The sequence below is a fragment of the Choloepus didactylus genome, chromosome 10 (genome assembly GCF_015220235.1).
Source record: "Choloepus didactylus isolate mChoDid1 chromosome 10, mChoDid1.pri, whole genome shotgun sequence".
NCBI classification, from domain to species: Eukaryota; Metazoa; Chordata; class Mammalia; order Pilosa; family Megalonychidae; genus Choloepus; species Choloepus didactylus.
Genome location: NC_051316.1, coordinates 47639073 through 47658020, shown reverse-complemented (window position 1 = coordinate 47658020; position 18948 = coordinate 47639073). Strand labels below are relative to the sequence as shown.

Sequence of the window (18948 nt, the reverse complement as noted above, 5' to 3'; positions counted from 1 at the left end):
TGTGTGCATATATACAATATGTATTTATCAATGTACGTATGTACATACTGTTGATGAGCGTGGTTTGTGCTTTGATTTTTGCATCAACTTTGCAGATTCCAAGTGCTTCCCAAAAAGAGGATCCCTTTGTGCCTGATTTCTATTTATCCTTCTTAAATTTCTAGAATAAATACCTAGGGAGACTGTGAGAATCACTCTTAAAATTTTTAAGGCAACATGACTAAAACTAGGGAACAGAGGAGTTACTGCTCTTACATGCCTGCAAAAGCCCAATTCTACAGAGGACTCTGGTTCTTTTCCAGTGGCCTGCAGTGGTCCCCCAAATCAAACTGACCTCTAAGGCTTGGCTAGCAAGGCATGTTGTGAAAGACAATTGAGAAAGATCCTTTGTGTCCTAGCAAAGTAAAGTGGTTGTTTGAGGTAATCATTCCTGTGATTCAGGCAATCCCTCCCCTTTGCTTTAAGGACAAAGAAAGATTTTACTGTTGCAGTGCCAGGAGGGATACTGGAACTCCAGAGTGACGAGTAGCTATTGAGTGTTGCTATTTTTTTGGAAAGAAAAATTTGAGATGTTTGAGATGGAGTAGGAAGAAGGGGATGATGCAGGCATTGGGTAGTTCTGTAGGCATTGTGAGCATTCTCTTAGACAATCTGTGTGAGCTCCCTGTTGAGGAAAGAGGGACATTGATGGTAATTTTCTTCACGAATGTTTGTATACTCTTTGTTTCTCTTCATTTGAACCTTGAAGTTGAATCTGGATGAGTTTGAGAATTTCTTCGAGGTTCTTTGCCTTAAGATTCTCTTTTGAGTCATCAGAAAAAATAGTATATAATAACAACAACAACAATAATAATTTTTAGGTTACTTTGAGTCAAATATTAAAATTCTTGGAGTGTGTTACCTTACAAATTTATACTAGGTTTCTAACTTTAAATTACATTTCCATACCCATCTATATAATCTTTCCCAAGCTCCATTTTATCATACTACTTGCTACCAAATAGATATTTCTAAAATGCAAACCTGATTATGCACTTTTACTGGCTACCTCTTAACTTCAGGATTAAATCAAATTATGCAGTCTGAGTGGAAGAAGGCCCCTGCACTTCCACATGTCCTCTGAACTCCGTGACTCTAGCCGCACTGAGCTGCCTGCAGTACCCCAAGGCTTCAGGCACCATCTGTGCTTTCCGATGAGTGTTTCCTCTGCTTAGAATGGTTCTTCTCCCCGTCCTGCATAGTCCCTACTGGCCCCTCTTCCCTTAACTAACACCTAAAAACTTGGCTCAAGGGGCACATCTTCCGGAAGGCCTTTCCTGCCGCCAGTCGTGGTCAGTTAGGAGACTTCCTTCTGGGATCCTGTTGTATCCAGGGCTTCCTTCTGTAAAGGCAGTTAACAGACTGAATTATGTTTGTGTGGTTTCTTGCCTCTTTACCCGTGCAAAATTAGGGCCTCAGCCTTTTATGTCTGTCTCTAATTCTTGTGCAGTTGCATGATAGTTAGTTACTCAAATTTACATTGAGTAGATGAATTAATGGATGGAGAAGTGGATGAATGAATTCTATTCAAAAACTTTTTAAGAGAAAGAAATATAGTAAGATTCTTAGTGGAGCAAGCCCAGGCACATGGTTTGGCTCTCTATAGCTTGCTAAGAGACTAGGAATTCATTCATTAAGCACATTTTTATTTGAGCACCTATTATGTGCCAGACATTGGCTCATCTCTTGATACATCAGTATACAAAACAAAGACTTCTGCCCTTGTAGAGCACATGTTCTGCTTACATCCTCACAGGCTGTGGGAGTGAGGGGACAACAATAAACATAATAAATAAATAAATTACATATGCAATGAGGAACATCAAGAAGGTCGGTGTGGTTGGAGCACAGTTATTGAACAGAATAATAGCTGGAGAGGAGGTTAGTGAAATGGGTGAAGGTTGTTGTGAGCACAGATGGTATTGAGTCTTGTGTGCCATTGCAGACTGGCTTTTATTATGAGTGAGATAGGAGGCATTGCAGGGATTTAAGCATAGACATGGTATGATCTATCTTAGGTTTTCAAAGGAACACTCTTGCCATGTTGAGACTACCCTGTGAGGGGCAAGTTTGGAAGCAGAGGACCAATTAGGCTTCTGCAGCAATCCAGGTATGAGATGATGCTGGCTTGGATGAGGGTGTTGGCAGTGGAGGTGGTGAGAAGTGGTTAAATTCTAGATATATTTTGAAGGTAGAACTAACAGATTTTGTGGGCAGGCTTAAGGTGGGAATGAGAGAAAGAGAAGTTAAAAGTAATTCTTAGGTTTTGGGCTTGAGCAACTGGAAGGATGGAGTTGGCATCAAATGTGAAGTGGACATCTGTGGGTGGAGTAGGATTTTTTTTTTTTTTTTTTGGCAGGCTGGGGGTGGAGGGTGGCATCATTAGCTCAGTTTTGCACATTAGGTAAGCCATACCGATTAGATATCCAAATAAGTAGTTAGATAACTGAGTTTGGAGTTCAAAAAAGAGGGCTGGGTTGGACATACACTGTTGGGAAGCACCTGCCTTTGGATGGTATTTGTAGTCAAGACAGTAGATGTTACCACTAAAGGGTGAATATAGATAAAAAATAGAAGAATAGGAACTGGACCTTGGGGCATTCTGTAACATTAAGAGATCAGGAAAAGGAGACTGAGGAGGAACAGCCAGGGATATAGGAAAACCAAGAGACTGATGTCTCAGTAATCAGGTGTATTTGATGGAGTAATCAAGTGTGTCAGTGGCAGCTAATCCAACAACTAAGTTGAGGATTGATCATTGACAGCTGGATTTAATAATGTAGAAATTACAGATCACCTTGATGAGAGTAATTTCAGTGGAGCAGTGGGGGGGTGAAACCTTGATGAGAGTGGATTTAAGAGAACAGGATGAGCAGAATTGGAGACATGACTGAAGAAAGAGATTGGGTTCTTTTTTATATCCTTGAGATTAAAGAAGAACTAAAGTAGAAGTCATCCATCCCCTACCCGAAAAATCTATAAATAAGTGTTTTACTCCAAACATGAGTTAACTGTTCAAGCCAAAGGCTTACTCATTCACTTCCTTCATGAATTTGATTTATTTTATTCCCTAGTCACTTTTTTTGATGGTCTTTTTCCACTTACAAATTGAAATTTGGTTTCATACCTCTGACACAATTATTTCTGTAAATTTGGCCTAGTTTTTTAACCCAGAGGCATTCTCCTCTTCAGTGAGTGCTGTGAATTTTTTAAAAAGTAGTTCATGTTTTTAGGTTTTATTTAGGGACAGATTATTTTTCCTTATTCCTTTTCAAAATTATTGCTGAACAGTGGGAGAGGACCAGTAATGGTAAGAAAGAATGTTTTCTTCGCTTTGTATTGCTAAGATTCCATTCTAATCATAAAATATTGTCAGGTTCATTCTTGTGGGTTGGGCAGATCCTTTACAGGGGATGACTGCCTGAAGTCCTTTATAGGGAGTGACTCAGGGACATCCTAGCCATATTGGTATGCAGAAGGCAAGAATGCCTTCCCCTGGAACAACAACTATTTCAGTATTGCATTTCTGTCTTTTAAGACTACAGTCAGGAAGTACTCCCTCTGAGGAGCCTCCTCTGATTCTTCTGGCTGTAGGTAGTATTGGTTTTCCTCTGAATCACTGTATTGCCTACTGCCTGTACCCTTTACTTTGCTGCTGTTGTTGTACATAGTATAGTGTAGTGTTGTACAGTAGTTAAAAGCTGATACTTTGTAGACTGGTCAACTGCATTCCACACCCAGCTGTCCCCCTTCACAGCTTTGTTGTTTTTAGGTAAATTGCTTGATCTGTGGGTGCCTCCATCTTCTCACCTGTTAAATGGGGCTAATAGTAGTTGCTCCCTCATAAAGTAGTAACAATTAGAGGGGGCAATGCATGCAAAATTATTTATCAGAAAACTGATAATTTGCATAAATGTAAACCTAAAGAATACATATAAAACAAGAAATAATCCCCTATCTTCCTAGCAGATTTCCTGAAGGAAAGAAACAGTGGATTACCTATGTTTCCTAATACCAGTTCTTAATTATAGAAAGAGCACAGTGAGTGTTTATCAGTGAAGATAAATTGTGCTTGGGAAACAATGTGGAATATTCACTCATGGTAAACTTTGAGCCATGTATGTAGGTCATAATGTATCTTATTGGTGCATTAGTGAATGTTGTAAGCTTTTAGAAATCTTAACTTGGTTGGTACATGAATCAGTGCACTCTCCTTTTAGTTTTCCTAACATTCGTGAAAATTACCATTTTCCCCCTCATTCACATTTTCACAGTCCAAAATTCAGAAATCAACTTTAATTTTACCCTTCCTATTAAATTTTATATTATTGGAAGAGCTTAAATGACATTTATTTTTAAGCAAACTTTAAGCCATGTGTTTTAATGGCATGAAAAAAGACTAGAAGAAAATGCCAAATAGGCTAAAACAAACAAACTATACTTTCTAATGATAAAAACAATGCAGGTTCATTTTAGAAACTTTAAATACTTCTGCTAAGCAAAAAGAAGTACACTTCACTGAGATGCCACTGTTTACATTCTATTTATATTGTTCCAGGATTTTTATGTGATCCAATATGCATATGTAACTTTAATACAAAAAATAGCGTCATACTGGCTATCCAGCTCCATAATCTGCTTTTCCACATAAGACAGTGTCTTTAAATATGCTTCTGCATCACTTTTAACAGTTGCATAATATTTCATTCTGTGGATGTACCATATTACAGTTAACTAATTATCACTTACTCTTTAGAATATTTACATTTTTTTCCTCAGTTGCAAACAATGCTCTGATGTACATCTGAACAAACTTTTAAAATTTAAAGGCCACAAAGATTTCTTGCATTTGTCATTATAAAGCAACTGACATGCCAACTTTCAATTCAATTTTGTGCATTCTTAAAACATCCTTTTCCAAGGAAATTTTGAGTGATTTATTTGGTGGTCACGTTAGCTGTTCCTGTGTGTGACTGGGAAAAAAGGGGGCGGGCTAGGAAGTACTTTTTAAAAAATGATTTGTATTTCAGATTTTTCATGAATCTAAGACAGCCTTTGCCTCATTTGCTCTAATCTAGAAAGTTGTGATAATATCATTAATAAAAGGCTACTCTGAGGTCTTCATCTAAACCAGAGCAATCTGTAAGCCAGGGTTTGTGAGGTTGCCAGGAGGTTAGTTTTTACTGTTCTGTCATTTCAGTGGGAGAAAGGCTGGAGTGTGTGGGAGTCGTGGAGAAGGCCTGAGTTAGATCTCTACCCCATAGATTTAAGGTCACCACCATTTCATTTTTTCAGAACTGTGGCAACTTTACATCCTGGATTTTCTAGATTTGACAAAATAGTAACTGTTACCTCCAGCTGTACATTGATTGAAACATCTCAGAAATTCCAGAATTTTGGCATTAAAACTAACATATTCCTGTTTCATTCACCCACAGATCACACAAACATCCTTATTACATCATGTTTGTCAGCTTTAGGGTTATAAAATATGGTCACTATCCTTACAGGTCTTGAGAAAAGGATTAATACAAGTGGCTTAACCGTTCATTTTTGCATTAAAGTTTGGGTAACTACCTACTGGATACCAGGAACTGTCCTAGGGGCTGGGGTTGCAAAGGGGAATGCGTGAGTCGTTAAGTTGCTCTTGGTTGGGTACACAGACGTCTGCATAAAAAAACCTACAGTGCTTTTTAGTACTTTGTTACAATATATTAAAAGTACATTTCCAGGTTGCTTGGAGAACCTAATAGAAGTATCCCTTTAGCAGGTTGATAAATGAATAAGCATTTGCCAGGGAGATAAGGGATACATGAAGAATTTCATGCAAAATGTACAAAGAATAAAGTATATTCTAGGAATTGCAAGCAAGCCAGAATTGCAGTATTTAAAACATGAAAAATTAATTCTTGTTTTTCTTTAAAAACTAATTTAGTGTTTTTTATTTCTCTACATTTCTGAGTTTTTTTTTTAATAACCTAATTGTTTATTCCTTTTTAGGAAATTATTAAACAGTTTGATCCTGAAAGATTACTGTTGATAGAGGAAATGGGCAATGCTTAATAAGGCACTTGTAACTACTTGCTATATCAATTATATTCCTTTTTTCCTGCCTTGGATAGCTTAGAAATTATGGCTGCACATTCACAAAGAGATTGAAAGAGTAGTCAAAGAACATGAGGTTCACATTATCTGCTAAAATTTTGGTACTCCTAGTAATAATCCAAAATTTGATGAAGATCACTGTGCTCATCTGTTGGTTTTAGGATTGGAAAAACCTTGGGATCTATATATATATATATATTTTTTTAGCTCTTATATTTTAGTTTATTCTTTCTTTAACTTTTAAAACACTACTGTAATTGAATATTAAAACAAAAACAATAGCAAGTAGTGAGCATATTATGATTATAGTCCTTCACTTACTCACTACTGCATATAAAATGCCAGTAGTGGGTATTATTCACTGGCCCCAACTAGGAGGTTTGACACTGAACACCACCTCTGGGGTGGTGTTCCTCATCCTCATATGCTTCTGCATCGTAATGGCGGCTTCTTTCCTGATTGGGATCAAAGTCCACCAGTTCTACCTGATCCATTTCATCAGTTGCTTCTACTTCTTTCCTCTCAAGTAGGAGTTTTTCCTGCAAAGACAGTTCATCAGGGGAGAGAAAGCCATTCTTAGGAAAGTTTACCTTAAATTCAATGATTAGGCAACCTTTTCATATGGCCTACGATAAATTGGCATGCCTTCATTTAGCACACACTTGATGTCTCCATGTTTGACAGTCTGACCTGGATGAGAGGTGATAACTAAGGTTTGGTTGTCAAGAGTGGATATTGCTTTTTGGAAGCCACACAATGCTTCAACCAGCTGTATGTCCATACACTTGAAAAGAACTTCTCGCCGAGTAACAACAGCATGATCCTTCTGATCTAAAACACTGATAATATCTCCCGGCTCCAGTCCTGCCTCTTGGTCTCCTTCACCATGGAATGTTATCTTTTGGCCATCTTTCATGCCTTTGTCAACATGAACTTCTAGAATCTTCTTCTCTCAAACTGTCTTCCTTCCATTGCAATTTTTACATCTGTCTTTAGGACTGATCTGTTCCCCATGGCCCTGGCACTCTATGCATACAGACTGAATTTGCTGAACCATTCCAGGTCCTATCTGATGAATTCTTATTTGCATTCCAGTACCTCAGCAATTGGGACAGCGATCGACTACTCCTTTCTCACCACCTCGGCCTTCACATTTGTTGCAAATCACATTCTCTTGCAGAGCGAGTTTTCTTGTTGCACCATTATATAAATCTTCTGAGGTTACTGAGAGCTGATGTACAACACTTTTACCTCTCCTTTCTCTCTGCATCCTTCCACCACCTCCAGAAAACACATCAAAGATGTCCATGGGGGAGCCAAAACCCCCACCTGCTCCACCCTCTTTGATGGCCTGTTCTCCTCCTTTGTCATTAGAGAGCACTTCATAAGCTTGAAAAATCTGTTTAAACTTCTCTCCTTCATTTGGATTCTTATCAGGGCAGTATTTCATGGCTAGTTTCCTGTAAGACTTTTTCAGCTCTTCCTGGGTGGCATTGGGTTTGACCCCCAAAACATCATAGTAAGTGGTTTCTTTCACCATTTTCTACAGCCGGTGAGCGGACCGAGGCTGGTGAGGGGGAGCAGGAAGGAGCGCATTGCTATGTGCAGCTCAGGCAGCCGCCACTCCTCCGCCTCTCACTGAGCGTTCTGGAAAGTTCTGTGTGCTCTATATTCTGAGACTTCAAACAAAGTAGATTTATAATAGAAAGGAGCCAGAGGTTTAAACTAAATAGATATGTTGTAAGGGAGCCATAATGCTCTTATTTAAGTATTTTCCACCTTAAATAAGGCATGCAGTACTATTATTCTTACTGTCATGAACTTTTTAGTAAATGAATTTGCATCCATTATAGTTGTTTTCCCTTTAACACCTCCTGGAGCTTCACATAATAGCTAATGTGAAGACATAAAGAAAGTAATCCATTGGAGCTCAGATTTGAGTTAAACTTCCTCAAGATGTAATGATTCCTTTCTTCATTTTGCGTTTTTTAATAAGCAAGAATTTTTTTTTTAAGTATAGGAACATAATTAACAGAAAGCTGGAGAATGATGATGGTGAATATTCCTTGAGCACCTTCTTTGGGCCAGACATTGAGCTTAATTTCATTAACAACTTTAGTTCCTAATAGACACAACTCATGGAGTTTACATTATAGTAGACAAAACATACAGAAAAAGAATAAAACTGTTGCCAATTACAATAAATGTTAGGAAGTTAATAAACAAGGGCCTGAGAACATGAATCATTGAGAAGCACCTGCATTTTGGTTAGGGTGATCAAGGAGAAGCATCACAGATGGAGTGGTATGTGCAAAGTCCCAGAGGCAAGAAAGAGCTTGGTTGTGTTTGAAGAATTGAAATAAGGCTAGTGGGGCTCAAGCATAGCAAGAGGGAGAATGGCATAAGATGAGGTTGAAAGCAAGGTAGGCAGCAGACCATACTAGGCCTTACAGGCCAAGAGAAGGAGTTTGGATACTGTTCTCAGTGCACTAGGAAAGCATTAAGGGGTTCTACGCCAGAGACTAACCTAAATTTATTGCCTTTTAAGATCATCCTTGCCTATGCAGAATGGAAGCAGGGGTGGGGGACAATTAGGAGGAGACTGTTGTATTAATCTAGGTGAGAGATGCAGGTATCTGGGCTGAGGGGGCAGCAGAAAGGATGGAGAGGAGAAGGTAGTTTTGAGAAATCACCAGGATTTGGGGGAGGGCATGGTCAGTGGGGAGAGGGAGAAATCAAGAACCACTCTTAGTTAACTGACCTGAGTAAAAAAGGGGAATGGAGTGACATTTGATGAAATGGAGAAGTCAGAAGGGGCAGGGATATAGGTGTTTGAGTTCTCTTTAGGACATACTATGTATAGTATCTTGTAAGAAATCCACAGGGAGGTGTTGGTTAGACATGTTAAGTCCAAAATGCGGGAAAGGTCTGGGATATAGCTAAAATCGTGTTGAGATAACCACACTGCTCATCAATATGTTGGATTTAATAGATTGGCAGGGCAGGGGTACCAAACATGTGGTATCTGATTGGTAATACTGAAACTCTCCATCTTTAGTGCATACCTTCTCATCAGTGACTCAATTTAGTTTGAGTCAATTGTGAAAATGAATGGAATCCTCCTTGGCGGCTCTGGTATTAATCAAATGCTGTTGCATGGCACATGAAGGCCTTCCATGCAGCAACCTTGTCAACTTTTCCAGATGCATGCTAGGCCCTTCCCCAACACATACCCCATTATTTCCACCATCCAAATAACTGCTAATTTCCAGAAAGCACCGTGTTGTCCCAGCTCCACACCTTTGCAAATGCTGCCCCAGGTCCTGGAAACACTCATTCAAGCTTTTTCTATTTCGCTTCCTGTGAGTCAGCATTGAAGATACAACCCTAGTAGGTAGCGCCTCCTCAGAGAAGCATTTCCAGACTCCAGGTTACCTGCTCCTTCTGGGTGCTCCCCTAAGCAACTCTTACCCAGCCTATCTGAGCAACGAGCACACTGTTTTGTAACTGCCAGTTTACCCTTCTATCTCTTGGACTGTTCTTAAACCCAGGCAAGAGGGACCCTTGCCCTGGACCACTTAATCTGGATTTTATACTTTAAAGAGCTCCCCTCTGGCTATGCCCTTCTTCATGGAGCAAGAAGTCTGAGAATCTGAGTGAATGTGCCAACCGGGAGCCCATGTACTCTCTTCTAGGTCATGTTCCGTTTAACCAGGAACTGGAATTCTGGATTCCAGAATTCCCTGAACATATTATGCAGAGCCTGCTTCAAGGGCCTAGGGCCTCTTCCTCAGATCCATCCTCCTGAGAATGAACCATGCCCCAGTGAATGTGCCTTTGGGCAGGAAGGCAGGGGTGGGGGGTAAGCAGCTTTTGCAGGCAGGTGGTAAGAGATCAGATTGCCAGTTGGGCTGCCTACATGTATGCACACAGTTGTGAGACAGGTGTACAGTGGGGAAGAGAAGGTGACAGGCCAGGGGCGAGGAGCTAGTCTGTTCTGGCCCAGAACACAGGTGTCTGAGAATTCTAAATTCAAAGCTTGGTTTTCCCACCTCACGTTCCTTTGAGGAGCTGAAAATAGTGATGCTGTGGGAGCAGGGGTTTCTCATGGGCAGCAGATGCCCAGTTTTGATGGAACCAGGTAGAGAGAAATTTGGCAGCATATGGTATGTGGGCCTCATTTATTCTCTTGCTCTGGGCCCTGCAGTATTTGGGGTGTACCTTTCCTTCATCTGCCAGTCCTCTGGGTTTGGAACCATGCCTTTCATCCAAGCACCTGGCACAGGGCCTACACATGCACAAATGTTTGTTAAATGAAGGAGTAGTGCAGTACTCTGTGGTTTTTCTGCCTCAGGGATTGATCAGGGGTAGCCTGAACTCCCCTGGGCTCTTTAGGCCCCAGTACTTCCTCCTTTCTGATCTGACACTCACCTTGGATGGAGTCCATCTCAAGAGGGCTGCTATGTATGGTTCTGTAGTTTGTGCAGTGCCCAAAGGTGCCCTGCTGAAGGGCAACTAGAAGCTGATTTAAGCCCATACATGGCTGCCAAATCCTGCACCTGCTGGGGAAAGGGAGCCTTGGTCTTTGCAGGGCTGAATCTGCTCAGAGGAGGCATCTTTTTCTGGTTTTTCTACTGATTTGCTAAACCAGAAGAGGTGATGGTTTTGTTATTCAAACAAAAATGATTCCAGGCCTCCCAAAGTCCTGGGAAATGGGATATTTGATTATCCCAGCTCCAAATTCTCCATTCCTAGACAGTTGTTGAGGAGCTGAAACTGTAAACATCCCAGAATCAGAATGTTTTGAGCAATTGTCTCTGTACCTGCATCTCCTCCTTCCCTCTCCTCCAGAAATCCCAGATAGGAAACTGTTCATTGAAGTCTCAGATTTTCATACCAATCTCAGTGTTCCCAGGCCTTTCTGAGTTAGAACCTGCTTCCAACACACAGGTAGCTTGGTCCATAGGTATTTTAAGCTCTGTTCCTAGACTCTTCTGCCTACCTTTTGATGCGATGAATTGAAATGGGGGTTGGGGGGTCGCTGTGGTGAGTGCTTTTCTTGACCCAGGATGTGGTCCTTTAAATTCTGATGAAAATCCCAAAGTGGAACTCTCCAAGGGAAAAAAAAAACAAGCCTGGGCAGGAAAGAACTTAGAATTCCACTGGGACTTAGCAGTATTAACGCTAGGGAAAGGGCACATAGTTTTCCTGTTGGATGGCTAATACTCACAGTAATGCTACATTCTTTCTGGATTTCTTTCAGTTAGGCTGAATTCAAGAATTCAAGATTTGCCCTGTTCCTTGATGCTAAGAAAAGAGGGGTTATTTAGCACTGAGATGTCAGCACATTGGTGAGATCTGAGGCAGTCTTTTAGGTGTGTGAGATTTGAAATATATCTCAGAGCCAACATTCAGAGACATAGGAATTGTTTGATAATAGTATTAAACACTTGATCCTCTGAATTCAATAAGGCACTTGACAAGACTTGGCCAGGGTAGGACCAAGTCTTACCCCACGGATAAGTGAAAATCCAGAATTAACGTCTCTGCTTTGGAGTGAGACTGCTTTGCAGATTACAGTCCTGTACACAAACTAAGTAGGGTTTGAAGGCAAAGAACAGCATGCTACAAGAGAAGCCGACTCTCAGGTGAGAAAGCCTTTACTATTTAGAGTGGCTGCTATGTAGGGCCTTCTTACGTTGCTTTGTGACTAATGCTGTGTTGAAATCTGATGGACTGATGACATAAGTTTGCCTCAGGGTATGATAGCCCGTTTCCAGCTTCTTGTGACATTCCGGAAATAATGAGGAGATTGAGAGCAAAGACAGTGTGTGAGCACCATCAAAAATAGATTAAAAGAAAATACCTCACACAGCTAACTAGGGACATCTCAGGGTGGTGAGATTCTTAGTTTTTATTTTCTTTGTGATTTTCTGGGTTTATCCAACATTTCTGTTAGTGATATGAGTTGTACTTATAATGAGATTTCTAAAAATATTCCAAACAAGAGTCCATTTGAAGAATCTGAGGGGACGTGTGTGAACGGCACATAAAATAGCCACAAAACAAAATAAAGCAAAAAAGTCCCTGGTGGAAATATTTGGAATGCTAAACTGATCACTATCCTAGTGTTGTATCCTATTAAGTCACTATGCAAACCGAACATTCACTTGTTACCCAATGCTAAAAGGAGGAAAATATGTATTAAGCATTGACTTAATATACAGTGACTGAAAATGAGACATCCTTTCTGCACTCAGGGAGTTTAACTAAGAGTTATAAACAGGCTCATATATACATCCATTAAACATTCAACTTTTAAGTTGAGTGCCAGGCACTTGGCTAGGTTCTGTGATTTCCAGATAAGTAAGTAGAGGCTTATTGCTCTGAAGGGCCTGATAGTGTAGTGGGTAGAAAAGAAATTTATACTGATGATTACGATACATTTGGTAAGTGTCACAAGAGAGGTAGGCCCAGGGCACCGATGAACACACAGGAGAGGCACTGAACCTGGACTTGGGAAGAGGAAGAGTGGATTCATGGAAGGAAGTGCTACCTGAGCTGCATCTTGAAGGACAAGGAGCAGTCAGCCAGGGAGAGAGGAGGAGGTGGCTCATCAGGCACTGGAGCGTGCACAAAGGCAGGAGGCAGGAGACCCTGTGCATTCTGGGAACTGCAGATTATTCTATATGGCTGCAACTGTGTTGGGGGCGGGCAGTGAGGAGGGGTCAGTTAAAGAGGCCAGGTCATAAGAGGTCATCCGCTGTGCAGAAAGACTTTGAATTCTATCTTGAAGCAGTGGGAAGCCCTTGCAGGATTTCAAAGGAGAGTGACATGGGCTGATTTGCATTATAGAAAGCCCTTTTAGCAATATTGTGCCCCAGTGAGGCAGACTAATTAGGAAACTGAGGCAATAATCTGTGTAAGAAATGATGAAGTGTCAATTAAGATAGTAGCAGGGCAAAGGTGAAGAAAGAATCAAAAGGAAAGGACATTAAGAATCAAAAGGAAAGGACATTAAGGAAATCGATTGGGAAGACTAGGCTTGGGAGTGGAGAATGGAATTTGACAAGCCGCATTTAAAGTATATTGAATTTATAGCACCTGTAAGGCAGAGGGAACCCTGAAAGCAACTCGGAATGCAGATCTAGAGCTCAGAAAAGAGGTCTAGGCTCAAGACATATTTGGGAGTCATCACAAGTACGTTGTGGTTATCCCATTGGGAATGGAAGAAATGATTCAGGGAGAGTGAGAAGAAAAGAATACAGAAGACAGAACCTTGAGGAACATGATCATTTAAGAGGCAGCCAAAGAAGAAGGAGTCTACCAAAGAGACTGAGAAGTGTTCAGGGAAGTAGGGGAAAGCCAGATATACCCGGAAGAGAAACCAAGTATATATGGCATCCCCGCTCATGCTGTCTTTCAAGTCTGAAAGCCACGGGAGAATGGGTAAAGAGCCAATGACAAGTGGCAGAAATGCCATGCTAACTGAGTCTGCCCGTTTAACAAGTCTCCCTGGATATCAGTGCATGCCAGTGTCTCACTGCCAGAATGTCTGGGAATGCACGTTTCTTGTTTGGGGCATCAGATCATAGTTGTGGTAGTGAAGAACATGAGGAGAAACAATTTGCAGCAGGCAGCTGGCAGGATCAGCCATGCCGGGTAGCCTAGGGAGCAGGGCCGTCCCGTTCAACAAAGATCTGAGTTCCTCCTGTGTGAGGGGCATTCTCAGTGTCAACGCCGCAGAGAAACCAAGGAAGATAATGAATGAAAAGACAGCTTGGCTGAAGCAACAAGGAGTCCGTTTGTGAACTTGGGGTGGTTGTGGGGCGGGCATGTTGCTGTGGATTAATAAGTGAGTGGGAGCAGAGGAAGTGAAGGCTGAATGTACTCTGGTCTTTTGAGGAATTTGACCTTTACTGTAAGGGGAGTCTGACAGTGTTGCAGCCAGAGAAGAGTGTCAGGGGGAAAGATGGGTTTTCTGGAAGTCATGAGGAAAGGTCTTAGGAAAGAGTTAACATGCTCATATTCTCAGGGTAAATAGCCAGATGAGAGAAAGAGGTTGAAAATTCAGGAAAAACAAAGGATAATTGATGGGGCTTCAGAAAGATGTGTCTTGGGAGAACACAGAACATCCTTAGTTGTGCATTAGAGAGGAGAGATCCTGGAGCAGAGAGAGGGATGGGTGTCGGTGGCAATGGCAGGAAATGAAGGGACCCTCAGTCCTCCGATGCAGGAGGCAGGGTGCAGAGAGTGTTGGGAAGGGTACTTAAGGAAAAGAGTGATGTCTTAAATTAGGCAGTAGTTAAGGGCACCTCTTTGACATGGGCAGCCTAGGCGTTCACATCCCGGTCCTGCCACTTACTGTGTGACTTTGGGCAAATTAGTTAACCTCTCTGTGCCTCATTTTCTCATCTGTAAAATGTGAATAATAACAGAAACCTTATAAAAGTGGCTGGGACAAAGAAGGGCTCCGTATGTATAAGCTATAAGTGTTATCATTCAGAGGGCTGAGAGCAAATGCAGTCTGGGTTCACACAAACACCTGACTATAACAAAATATAAGTGTGTGGACTGAGGGTTATGAGAGTACAGCAAAGCAAGTGCTGCATTCTTCCAGGGTAGCGACGATCAAAGAAGTCCTCAGAGAAGGCAGGCATTTGAAATGGATATATAGGGTCATGGAGAGGCTATTTCAAGTAGAACAAACACTGTGGGCAGAGGCAGGAGGCCACAGGAGAACCTGACACATTTGTGGAAGAGTGAGCTGTCTCCAGACTCGAGAGAAGTGTGGAAGGCAGTGCGTACAAGAGCTCCTTCTGCCTCGACTGAGGGCAGAGAGGTAGAAGGGGCAGCCGGAGGAGAGAGGTGAGGCCCAGACTTGGCAGGGGCTGGAATGTTCATTCTCTTCTGTGGCCACAAGGAGTTTAGCAGCACAACAGGGGCAAGATCAGTCCCGCCTCACAGCTCTCGTTCTGGTGAAAGGAGCTAATAATAATAACAGCAATGACACTAAATTTTTGGAATGTAGTATGTGCTGGGACAATGTAAGTGCTTTACATATTTTCACTCCCCACAACCGCCCTGTCTGGGAGGTACTTTATTTTCCCTGTGTCTCAGGTAAGGAAGCGGACGGACACAGAGGTTGAGCGACTTGAGGAGGTCACACAGCTGGTGGGCAGCACAGTCGATACTGAAGCTGGGCACCTGGCTCCAGAGCCTGCTCTTGTGACCCCCTCCCTGTCCCCACCCTCCCCATTTGGGGTGGCTGGGAGAAGAGGGTAGTGCAGGTGAATGATGGTGCAGTGACCTCAGCTAAGCTTATGGTAGCTGATCGATAGCATAATTTCTGTCAGAGTCAAGGAGAGTTTGGCTCTAAGGGTTAGAAATCCCTTCAAAGAGCTCAAGTATCTTTAATGTTCTAGTGCTTTTATTTCTATGGGAAAGAATCCAGAAGTGTTGGGTGTATTATGAAAATACAGGGTGCCCCCATAACTCAGTTGCTAGCTAGGGAGTATGGCTAGATTTCACACAGCTGGAAAGTGGGCAGACAGTAGTTTCTCCATTTGTCTGTCTGCCTGGAAACACGGGTATTGTCCAGGCTTCTTTCTACCATTTGATTAAACTGCAAAGCTCTTATTTTCACCCTTCCAATGGCTTCGGCTGCCCTGACTAGTCCAAAGCCACCACTACTTGACCTTAGAAAAAATTCTTGACAGCCATGTTTAGATGGTTTAGCCTGGGTCAAGTATCCCTCCCAGTTCATTTTGTGGCTGGGGTCACCTCCAGGCCAAGGAGATGGGTTCTCTTTGAACTCTCATTATCTTCTGTAGTTAGTGAAGTTTGAAAACCTTTGACTTTACCCCTATACTCCCCCAGATCCATTCAGTTCCTGGATTCTGATGACATTCCTGAAACCACCAGGGCTCTTTCCTCTCAGTCCCCAGCTCTACCCGGTCTTCTAGGTTCTCATCACCATAGCTGCTGCAGCAGCTTCTAGATTTGCTCCCTAACCCTAGACTTCCCTTTCCGTTTCACTTTGCCCACTCTTAAACCTTACTGCTATTTAAAATATCTTATTGGCCTCCTACTCAAAAGCCTTCAGTAGACGTCCCCTGATTTATCATGTCTGTGGCTGACTCCCAGGCCATCCAGCCTGGGACTAATCAGTCTCTCCAACCTGATTTCCCACTGTTAGATGAGTATACTCATCCTCTCTTACCAGGCTTTCTGTCTCAGAGAGACCACAGTCATTCCCTTTCCCTTATGCATTCCTGCTGCTACCTTCACTGAAGGCCCATCCCTCATGCTCTAGCATGTCATCATCCCTTAGCCCTGCTTACCCTCTGTCACCTCCCCACCCCACCCCGACTGCCACATTTTAGCCTTGCTCCTCCTGTTAGATTGTTGGTTTGTTAAAAGCAGTTCCTTGCCCAGTATGTCTTAACTCTACATCCAGCCAAGCACATATCAAACCTTTGGGAAATTTAATATTCAGTGATTAATAGCTGCTTTATGATCTCTTTGTTGGTTGTTTTTTTTTTAAATTTTTGATTGCATTTTTTAGAACATTCCATATAAACCTTCTGACTGTGGTGATTGAATACTTGTTAGAAGCAAAGCCAAGTAAAAGGTATTAACTCCTAAATCTGTTCAAGACTTTTCCATTATTACAAATGTTGTTTTTTGGCTTCTCTTTTATGCACCTTTATAACAGCACCATCATATTCATTGTTGTGTCCCCAAAGTACCTTACACAGAGGGATTCTGGCATAAAGGTTTAATAAATGAATGCCCTTCTGGTGGAGAAGTGTGTCATTGGTGGTCATTTCATTACTGTTTTCCCTTTCGATAGATAGAGAATTATGTGTGTGTCGGTTTGAAGCCACTTGTATTACAAGTTCACAATTAAAGTTACTGGCCCAGCACTGTGGAAGGGTTTTTAAGAATGTTTTGGTTGAGCAGACATTTTTTTCCTCCACTCTCAACCCTTGGCAGCATTCTCTACCCCTCAAACCAATGAATTTCTTTTATGGTCCTGCCTACCACCGTCTTTGTTCTTTCAGACTTCTCCACAAACACAGAGCCCAACAGAGACCTGCTGTAGAGGAAGTTCTTTGGTGTACCCTACAGCTATCCTTTGAATTTGGGGCAAATAGGAGACCTCTATTGCTTTGTCTTTCTCAATAGAAAATGAAACAGGCCCAAACAGATTTTAGTTGTTTATTTCTAAGTCAGTACATTCTCTTACAAGTCCAAATTGCTTTATTTATGTATGTTTTAAAATAATTATTGTAATAATTGAGTAATTTCTGAGGCATGTACTCTTGAGGAAAAAAAGAGAAAATAGCTAATTTTAAAAATGTGGATAGAAAGCACAATCCAGTGAATAAAAATGAGAAACTTTACAAGGTAGTAAAGATACAGTATTGTGAAATCAGTCTGATAACAAACATCTAGATAAAAATTGGGAAAGAAAAACCTTAAGCATTGTATAGAGGCAAAAAGTCCAACTATGTGAGATTCTTAGTGATTATCCCAGATGTTTCTGGGAAGAGCTAAGAATGTAACAGTGCTACTTAAATTGCATGGATTTTTTTTCCTGCATGCCAAATTAGAAGCCCAAGTATCATGACTATGTATGTATTTACTTTCACAAGTCAGCTTTTCTTTCTGCCCCACCCCCCACTCCCAACACTTCCACCAAACTTCACTCACACATACACTGTCTTTGTGCCTTTAAAATGAAAATTGGGGCATGTGAAGATTGTGAAATAGTGGTGTTTTCATGAAGGATGCGAGTTACACTGATCTGAAAGCAGCACATACCTCCCAATTGTTTTCACTGGCTCCTTTCTTCTGTCTAAAGTTTGCAGTGAAGGCTTGAAAGGTTTGAAAAGGCTTACAAATTCTTTTTTAGCACATCCTTTTTTGGGGGAAATGATTTACGAGTAGTTCATTTTATGCTGAGCCTTTTGTTATCAGCATTTATAGCTCTTTCTGTTTATTCACTTTGTGAGAGCAATTCTGAGAACTGATGAATGTGTTTTATGACAGAATATAAGAGCCCTGCAATTTGTTTTGATTGGTTTCCATTGGATTTGTAGTGAGCAGGTGCCATAGTTTGGAATTGGTTTTGGCAGTGACTTGGTTGTATAAATATTAGATACATGAAATGAAACCGTAATTTAAATTATTTTCATCAGTAAAAATAGAAGCTTAAAAATATATTAAGTTGAATATAAGAGCACCATGGTTTTGTTTTTTATAGCTCTGAGCCTACAAATGTATAACATACCATATGTCTGAATATATGTGTGTGTGTAGATGTGGCTTCCTCTGTGCAAATATTTAACATGCAGATTTTCTGCATTTCTTTGAGAGTTTATACAAATGTTCTAAAAGAAGGAAACCTGAGCCTTTGATTTCTCATAGCAGGTGAATTTTTCTGGTTTATAAAATCTAGGCATTTCTACTTTGAGAACTATGTCAAGGACTGCTTTCAGTTTGGAATACTTTTGTTGCTTGTATTTGAGGCTCAGGAAATAAGCCATCACTCTTTTTAGGCCTTTGATTTTTAATGTTTGTTGTTGCTGTTGCTATTGTTTATTGCCAAAACCACATTCAAAGAGTGCCATACTTCTTCAGTGCACTGAAGAACTGTAATACTTCCTACCTCCCCAGCAAAACTATTCAGCAACACTGACAATTTCCCAAGAATACCTTTCTAGCTATTCATGAGTCCATATAAATTTTCACAAATGTCTTTTAATTCAGGCAAAAGATTGAATGTGGACTGATGGC

At 41.2% G+C, this 18948-nt stretch overlaps 1 protein-coding gene and 1 pseudogene across 7 annotated transcripts in view; one reads left to right on the top strand and one right to left on the bottom strand.

Annotated features, from left to right (window-relative positions):
- Positions 1-18948, top strand: part of PIP5K1B (phosphatidylinositol-4-phosphate 5-kinase type 1 beta) — a 343315-nt gene that overhangs the window by 101430 nt on the left and 222937 nt on the right. The window lies entirely within an intron of this gene.
- Positions 6516-7684, bottom strand: LOC119545581 (annotated as a pseudogene).